The following is a 9,528-nucleotide window of genomic DNA, read 5'->3' as shown; positions in this document are numbered from 1 at the left end:
TGAGTTTTGGAAGGTTGTATTTTTCTAGGAATATGTCCATTTCCTCCAGGTTGTCTAGTTTGTTGGAATAGAGTTGTTCATAGTATTTTTTAATGATCCTTGTATTTCTGTGGGGTCTGTTGTTATTTTGCCTCCTTCCTTTCTGATTTTATTTGGGTCCTCTCTCTTTGCTTCTTAGTGAGCCTGGCTAGAAGTTCATCAATCTTGTTTATCCTTTCAAAGAACCAGCTCTTGGTTTCATTAATCTTTTGTATTGTTTTGGTTTTTTTGTGGGTTTGTTTGTTTGTTTTGGTCTTTATGTCTTTTATTTCTTCTCTGATCTTTATTATCTCCTTCCTTCTGCTCACTCTGGGCTTTTCTTGTTGCTCTCTTTCTAATTCTTTAAGTTGTAGAGTTACATGATTTACTACCATTTTTTCTTGTTTTTAGAGGTAGGCCTGTAGAGCTATAAACTTCCCTTTCAGGACTGCTTTCATTATGTCCCATAGGTTTTGGATTGTTGTGTTTTTATTGTCATTAGTTTTCAGGATGTTTTTAATTTCTTTTTTTGATCTCTTTGATAACCCAATCATTGTCTAATATCATGCTATTCAGCTTCAAAGTGTTTGAATTTTTTTGGATTGCGTTTATTGTAGTTCATGTCTAATATTATGCCATTGTGGTCTGAGAAGATACTTGATATGATTTCAATCTTTGAATTTGCTTTGCTTGTGGCCCAATATGTGGTCTATTTTTGAAAATGTCCCATGTGCACTTGAGAAGAATGTATATTCTGTGACTTTGTGGAAATATGTTCTGAAGATGTCAATTAAGTCCATCTGATCTAGTGAGTCATTTAAGATTTCTTTTTCTTTGCTGATTTTTTGTCTAGAGAATTTATCCAGTGATGTCAGTGGTATATTAAAGTCCCCTACTATTATTGTATTGTTGTTAATCTCTCCCTTGATATCTTCTAGGAGCTGGATTTTTTTTATGTATTTGGGTACTCCTGTATTGGGTGCATATATGCTTGTCAGGGTTATATCCTCTTGTTGTATCAATCCCTTTAGTATTATGAAGTGGTTATCCTTATCTCTTGTTATGGCCATCACTTTGAGGTCTATTTTATCAGATATAAGTATTGCTAACCCAGCTTTTATTTTCATTTCCATTTTCCTAAAAGATATTTTTCCATCCCTTCACTTTCATTCTCTGTGAGTCCCTACTCCTGAAGTGGGTCTCTTGTAGACAGCATATATATGGGTCATGTTTCTTTATCCATTCAGCCACTCGATGTATTTTGATTAGAGCATTTAATCCATTTATGTTTAAAGTTATTATTGATTGGTACTTGTTTGTAGCCATTTTTATTTTTTGTGCCTGTGTTCCTTCTTAGCTTTTTATTTCTTCTTTTTAAACCAGTCCCTTTAGCTTTTCTTGCATTGCTGGCTTGGTGGTGATAAACTCCCTTAGCCTTTTTTTGTCTGTGAAGCTTCTTATTTCCCCTTCAATTTTGAATGATAGCCTTGCTGGATAGAGTATTCTTGGATTCAGTCCTTTGCTTTGCATCACTTTGTAAATTTCCATCCATTCTTTTCTGGCCTGATGTGTTTCTGTTGAGAAATCATTTGATAATCTAATGGGAGATCCCTTGTATGTAACTTTCCGTCTCTCTCTTGCAGCCTTTAAGATTCTCTCTTTGTCCTGAACGTTTGCCATCATAATTATGATGTGTCTTGGTGTGGGTCTTTTCGGGTTCATCTTGTTTGGGACTCTCTGTGCTTGTGTGACTTTTTTCTTCCCCACATCAGGGAAGTTTTCTGACATTATTTCTTCAAATAGGTTTTTTCTAACCCTAGTTCCTCTTCCTGTTGTTATGGAACCCCTATTACTCATCTGTTGCTTCGTTTTGTGTTGTTCCATAGCTCCCTTAGGCTCTCCTCCTGTATTTTAATTGTTTTCTCCAATTGCAATTTAATTCAGGTGTGTTTTGCTTCCCTGTCTTCTAATTCACTAATTTGGTCCTCCGTTTCTCCTAATCTACTGTTGAAACTTTCCCTGGTGTTTTTTATTGCAGCTATATCACTCTTCATTTCTTCTTGATTCTTAAATAAGTTGCTGATTTTTTTCATCCACCCAGTTTATGAACTGTATGACCCTTATTCTGAATTCTTTTTCTGACATATTGCATGCATCTGTTCCACTTAGCTGCTTTTCTGGTGATTCCTCCCTCCTTTTCTTTCCTTTTGGGGTTTCTTTGTCTACCCGTTTTTGGTCTCACTAACTGATCTAGATGTCGAATCGTGCAGGGGCTGCTCTTTGGGTGGCAGAGACTCCTCAGGCTGTGGTTGCTTCTTGGGCAGTCGCAGCAGTAATTGCTCCTCAGTTAGCAGCGTCTCCTCTGGTGGGTGCTTTCACAGCAGTGGTGGCTCCTCTGGCTGGTGGGAGGAGGCTGCTCGCACAGCTGCTGCTCCTCAGATGGGGTGGGATGCTAGTGAGGCTGCTGCTCCTTGGACAGGGGCAGGTTGCTTTCAGGGGTGCTGCTCCTTGTATGGGTGTGGGCTGCTCGCACAGCTGCTGCTCCTAGGATGGGGGTGAGCTGCTTGCAAGGCTGCTGCTCCTCGGACGGGGGATGGGCTGCTTGTGTGGCTGCTGCTCCTCAGATGGGGGCAGGATGCTCACCCGGTTGCTGATTGTCAGACAGGTGAAGACTGCGTGTGGCTGCTGTTCCTTGGACCGGTGCTGACTGTGCATTGCTGCCACTCCTTGGACGTTAGCAGTCTGCTCATGTGGCTGCTGCTCCTCGGACCTGGGTGGGCTGCTCGTGCATCTGCTGCTCCTCAAATGGGGGGCGGGATGCTTGTGGAGCTGCTGCTACTTGGACAGGTGCAGGGTGTGGGCTGCATGCAACTGTTGCTCCTCAGACAGGGGCAGGTTGCACAGGACTTCCGCTCCTCAGTCATGTGTGGGCTGCTCATGCAGCTGCTGCTCCTCTGACAAGGGTGTCCTGCTCTCGTGGTTGCTACTCCTTGGATGGGGAGTGGGCTGCTCACATGTCTGCTGCTCACGTGGTCACAGTGCCCTAGGCTAAAGCGTTGGGCCGGTGAGAGGAGAGCATAGTCCAGAACTCTCAGGAGACTGCACCCAGGGTGGCTAGAGACTCGGTTACCATGGAATCACAGCCGAGGAAATAAGTCCCTGGCAGGGGTGGCTGTAGAGTCCCAGGTGTTATCTAAGGGCACCCTGGATGGAGGTGAGGCTGGGCTCCCAGTTACAGCAGCACTCCCCTTTAAAAAGATGAGGCCTCTGAGGAAGAGCCAGCCTCCCAGCACTGTTTGCAATGGCAGCAAAGGATGCCTGGTTAGATGAGCCCAGTTAGCCTGCCCCTGGACATCCTGCAGGATCTAACTGTCACACACACACACACACACACACACACACACACACACCACATGACCACACACTCCTCTTTTACTCCCTCACTTACTCACACTTTCTCCCTCACTGCTGCCTTCTTCTTGCCTCAGTAGTTGGGTCTGGGGTGTTATTGACCCATTTGTGCATGGAGTTTCCGATCCAGGTGTCTGGTTATGTGGCTTGCTCTCTAGCACATTGACCGGACAAATAAAATTCACCTTGACAAAACACAACACAAAGGGAACAAAACACAAATGTATTCACAACACGGATAACCCCAATATAAGTGACCACATGAGAAAAGAGAATTAGGGGAGAGAAAAGAGAGCACAAATGATACCTAAGAGAGAAAAAGATAAGAGAGAAAAGAAAAAGTAAGAAAAAGGAGAACATATATACATGCAGAGAAAACACCACAGAACAAACAGGAAACCAAAAAAATTCAAACACCAAACACCCAGCAAAGAGGGTGGGGGAAGAATCTGTAGAGGCTGAGCTTATATACAGAAAATAAGGTTAAGAATTGGATCAATATGGGGAGAACCTCAGTTCACTATAGAGGAAGTAGAAAGGAGATGAGTGGATAAGAAGAAAATAATAATAATAAATTTACAAAAAATTGATTTAAAAATGGTATAAAAAATTAAAAATAGCAAAAAAAATAAAATAGAATGATAGGAAAAATAATGTGAAAAGAAAGAAAAGGAATAGAAAATAAAGCAACAAACAAAAAAGAAAAATTTAAAAAGAAGGAAAAAAGATAACAAAATAATAATAAAATAAAATAAAAAGAAAAAAGTGAAGTGTCCTTCCTTTGGCTGGCTTAAGATCCCAGTCTTCTGTACTGTCTGTGGTTTCTCAGTTTCCTGTTCTTGGGACTGAAGGCCTTTCTTTAGACCAGTTCCTGTGGACTCTCAGGGACTATTTAAAAAAAATTTTAATTCTTTGTATCATTCAGGGTGTATTCTGGGTGTGGCTGCATTGGTTGCCTGGAGCCTGGAGGGAGGGGCTATCTCTTCAGGAGAAAATGGCTGCCCAGGTCCTGGGCTCATGTATGAGTCAGTGCCAGACTTGCTGCCACTTCTCCTGGACCCTCTCCTCTCCCCAGACTCCAGAAGTCCGCGCTTTCTCCTGTACCTAAGCCACAGGTGAGTTTCTGTATCTGAAAGGTCCTATGAACTAGGTTTAATGAAGAAAAGCACAAGCCACAGAGAGGGGGAAAACTGCACCTCTGTGAGCTCCTCTCCTGCCGGGACTGCACAGTCTGGTCAGCCCTTCAGGCTGCCCGCTCTGGGCTCAGTCTTTCGTGACTGTGGACCCATATCTAGACTCCCCTGCCACCAGCAGTCCTGTGGACCTCCTTTCCACAGTCAGACGCTGTGCCTGTCCCAAAGGACGTGTCTGGGTGCCGTGAGGTTTCCCTCTGACCCTCTGGGCTCAGAGGTCTAACAGATCTCTCCTGCCCAGATCCTTGATTTTACCTTTCTCCAGGGGTCTTCTGCCCTTCCCAACTGCAAATTGTCTCACAAGCTGAGTCTCCTTTGCCAATTCGGGGTGGATGTTATTTGTTTCAGCTGCTCATTCTATCTTCTCTGGGACAAGACTCAGGACACATCTGTCTCTTCCACTACCATTTTGTCCTCCCCTTCGTCCAAGTTCTTGACATCAGGCTTCAAGACCATGGCACTCAAACTGAGCATGGCCTTCTCCTTAATGAGCACAGGCCTGGGGAGAACAAATTCATGTATATTTACTTTCTTTAATTTTATCTGTTTTATTTTCTCGTTGCAGCTTTCTATATGGCATACCACATTACAGTTCACTGTCATATCTTCTTAGACTCCTTTTGGCTGTTATTCTTTCTCAATCTTCTCTTATTCTAGATGACCTTGACATTTTGAGGTATACTCATCTGGTATATCATAAAAAGTCCCTCAATTTTGGTTTTTCTGATTTTTTTCATGATTTAAAAAGAGTTAATGGGTTCTAGGAAAGAGGATCACCCTTGACATTTTGAGGTATACTCATCTGGTATATCATAGAAAGTCCCTCAATTTTGGTTTTTCTGATTTTTTTTTTCATTATTTAAAAAGAATTAATGGGTTCTAGGGAAGAGGATCAGAGATGTAAATTGTCATATTTGTTTATTTGTTTATATCTGTGTTTTGCAAGATTTTTTTAAATTAACAAAACAGGTGGAAAACATTGATCTATGGGGCAATTAACTATGGGACTAAAAACATTCTAGTTTCTAAGTTGCAAAATAAACACATATGGAAAACTTTGGCAACAAAATGTAAGATTAATTCTTTTCAATGAGTTCAGATTTCTGGCTTCCAGAACTTTGAGAGAATAAGCTTCTGCTGTTTTAAGCTCGTGCTAATATTTTTGTGGCAGCTGTAGTAAGCCAGAGCTACCCCTCACTCACTTTCATCTATGTTTGCATCTTACAACATGATATATTTGTCAAAACTAAGGTACCCTCACTGGTACATTACTATTAAGTAAACTCTACTCTTTTCTTGGATTTCCCTACTTTTTATACAAACATCCTTTTTCTAATATAGACCCAACCAAGGTACTACATTGCCTTTGCTCAGGCCATATCTCATTAGTATCCCTGATATATGACAGTTTCTTCATCTTTGTTTTTTTATGGCTTTGAAAGTTTTGAGGGGTACTGATCAGTTATTTGGTAAAATTTTTGTTACTCTGATGTTTTTCTCATAATGAGACTGGAGTCACGGATTTTTGGTAAGCGTACCACAGAATAAAGTACCTTTCTAGTACATCATATCAGGGTTCAGGACATCAATATGGCATCACTGTTGATGTTAATATTGATCACTTGGTTAGGAGCACCTGCCAGATTTCTTTGCTCTAAAGTTACTATTTTTCTCCTTTCCATTTTCTGTTATTTGAAAGTGAGCAATGAATTTGAGCTTACACTCAAGAGGAGTATTTACATGTAGTTTTTGAAATATTTCTGTCAGGAACACTTTTCTTCTCTCTCATTTATTTTTTGCATTCAATCATTAATCATATCAGTGTAGTCTCCTGCGCCATGAATTTGTAACTTTCTCTGCTTCTTTAGTCATTTCAAATAAAATATGCCTCTGCTCTATTTTTCCATTCTAGCAATGGGACATTTCCAAACTTTGTTCTCCCTCTCTTTTACTTACAGAATATTAATTGAGTACCAGACATTATCTATATCTGAAGGATAATATGATACATATCATTTATTTTTTCCAGAATTTTATAACCTAGAAGGTTCTGTTATGTAACATTTACCTTGCTAGATCCTGAGGATGTAAAGTTACTTTAGAAACACCCAGAAGATTACTACTAGATGACTTCTCCTTCTCCTCCCTCTCTTTCTTCTCCTCCTCCACCACCTCCTCCTCCTCTTTCTCATTTTCCTCCTCCTTATTTACTCTCTGATACACACATTATTATTTAGCAGTATGTAGTAGGTCTCTTTTTCATTTCATTAGATTCATATTTATGTATATTGTGAATGATCATCATCACAATAAGTCTAGTTAACATTTGTTACCATATATAGCTACAAACTTTTCCCTGGTAATAACTTTTAAGATTTTCTCTCTTAGCAACTAATTTTATTTCATTTTCAATACAGTATTACAAACTATAGTCACAATGCTGTACTTTACATCCCACTAACTTATTTACTTATTAAAAACTGGATATTTTTACTTTTGACCTTCTTCACCCACTTCTCCCAAACATCACTCTAGCAACCACCAATCTGTTCCCTTTATAAATAAGCTATTCTTTTTTTAGATATTGTCTTTAAGGAAGATCATATGAATGACAAATAGCATATGTCTTATTGTTTCACATAGCATAATATCCTCAAGGTCCAGCTATGTTATATTGAATAGCAAGATTTAGTGTTTTTTTTAAAAAAATGTAGTACATAATAGAATGTTATATAATAGAATGTTATCCAGCCATTATAAAAAATAAAATCATCATTTTAACATGCAATTGTTAGTAACAAATGATACGTGCATTTTTTTCACATGATTATTTGCAATCTGTGTATCTTCTATGGAAAGTTGCCTGGTCACACCTTTGTTTCTTTTTTAATTGAGTAGGTTTTATTCTTATTGTTGAGTTTTAAGAATCCTTGTATATGCTTGATATGACTTTTAACAAATAGGAGATGTATGTGTTTTCTCAAAGTGTGAAATTTGTGTTTTCATTTTTTAATGCATTTCTTAGAATAATGCTTTCAATTAAAATAAAGTTCAATTATTAATGTTTAATTTATAGATGGTAATTTTGGTGGTGTAGCTAATCATCCCTAAATCCATGCCCACAGATTTTTTCCTGTTTCACTTGGAAGTGTTATACATAATTATTCATATTATTTCAGATTTATACCTCAGGTGGAGGTAACATTTGCATAATGCAAGGTCTTTGTCTACATCTACATCTGCATATATATATATATCCAGATAGGAAGATGGATAGTATATAAGATATCTAAATGTTCCAAATGTTCTAGTACTACTTTTGACCATTTTCTTCATTTTTTTTGTTATCAAATGCTAGAAGAAAGGAAAAGTTTTCTTCAAATTTCTTAGGGAACCTGCCTCAGTCTGAAAATTAAACTGACAAAAACAGATTAACAGGATAAAAGTATGCAAATTTATTAAATTTTTGCATGTATATAGAAACTTTCACAAAGGAATGAAAACTTAAAGTGATCAGAGTCAATCTTTAGACAATAAATTTGTAAGAAATTGACAAAAAAAAGGGATTTACACTAGTAATAGTAAGTGGTGAATAAGTAACTAGAAAGATAAAGTTTAGTTTAACAGGTCACCGCCCCATAAGGGGTCACCCCAAATTCTCTTTTTCAGTGACAAGAATGTCTTCCCTTGGGACAAGGAGGGTACGTTTTATGTGAGAAGTTTATCTCCTACTTTCAGGGAGACAAAGGAGGGTCAGAGTGTCCTTGCACCAGCTGTCTCTTAGGTTCATAGCAGCACAACTTACAATAGTTAATATTTCAAAACAGCCCATCAGCAGATGAGTGGATAAAAAAATTGGGGTACATACACAATGGAATATTATGCAGTGGTAAAAAAGAGAAAACTTTTACCATTTACAACAGCAGGGATGGACCTGGAGGGTAATTTGCTAAGCAAGCCAGTCAGAGAAAGATTAGTATCACATGATTTCACTCATATGTAGAATCTAATGAACAAAATAAACTGAAAAACAAAATAGATAGAGACTTAGAAGCATAGAATAGACTGATGAATTTCAGAGGGAAGGCAAGGGAGCAGGGTGGGGGAGGGAGATGAACTGGGAAACTTACATGCATAAATGCATAGCCCATGGAGAGACAATAATGTGGTGAAGGCTTAGGAGGGATGTTGTGGGGTGAGGGAGTCAATGGGGAATAAAAGGGAAGACATTTATAATCTCTTCAAATAATAAATTTAAATTAAAAAAGTGAAATAGAGTAAAATAAAAAATGGCAATAAATACATACCTATCAACAATTGAATAAAAACAAAATAGTGGAACAAGCAGAACAGAAATGAACTTGTGGATATAGAGAACATTTTGATGGTTGCCACATGGGGGGAAGGTTGGGGGTTTGGTAAAAAAAAAAAGTGAAGGGATTAAAAAGTAAAAATTGGTAGTACCATAATAGTCATTGGAATATTAAGGAGAGCATAACAATTATAATTTAAAATCTATATATATAAAAGTCTAACTGTCCGACCGACCGACCAGTGGTACATATGACATGCATAGCAATTTAAAAATGAACATTGACTCGCATGCACAATACATATAAAGCTCTTGCTGGTGCCAGCTGTACATGTGTGTTTTGATCAATTATTGTTGGTAGTGAATTTGGTTGTTTTTGTTAACATTCTGAAGCTGAAAGAAAGCAGAAGCATCAACAGAATATGGATGAAGACCAACTATTGGCACAACTGTCCCTGTCTGACACTGGCCTCCACTTAAATTAATTTGAAGACAGTTTCCCATGGTGCCAGCATTTGTGATGACTATTAATAAATCACAAGGAAAAACTCTAGACAGGGTAGGAATATTCCTACCTGAACCCGTTTTGCACAT

At 38.5% G+C, this 9,528-nt stretch overlaps 1 pseudogene; it reads right to left on the bottom strand.

Moving 5' to 3' along the window:
* LOC102260078 overlaps positions 1-5,225 on the bottom strand; it is a 7,304-nt pseudogene extending 2,079 nt beyond the window's left edge.
* Positions 5,226-9,528: the final 4,303 nt, after the last annotated feature.

This window comes from Myotis brandtii, unplaced genomic scaffold (genome assembly GCF_000412655.1).
Source record: "Myotis brandtii unplaced genomic scaffold, ASM41265v1 scaffold733, whole genome shotgun sequence".
NCBI classification, from domain to species: domain Eukaryota; kingdom Metazoa; phylum Chordata; class Mammalia; order Chiroptera; family Vespertilionidae; genus Myotis; species Myotis brandtii.
This window is presented reverse-complemented; position numbering and strand designations above follow the sequence as displayed.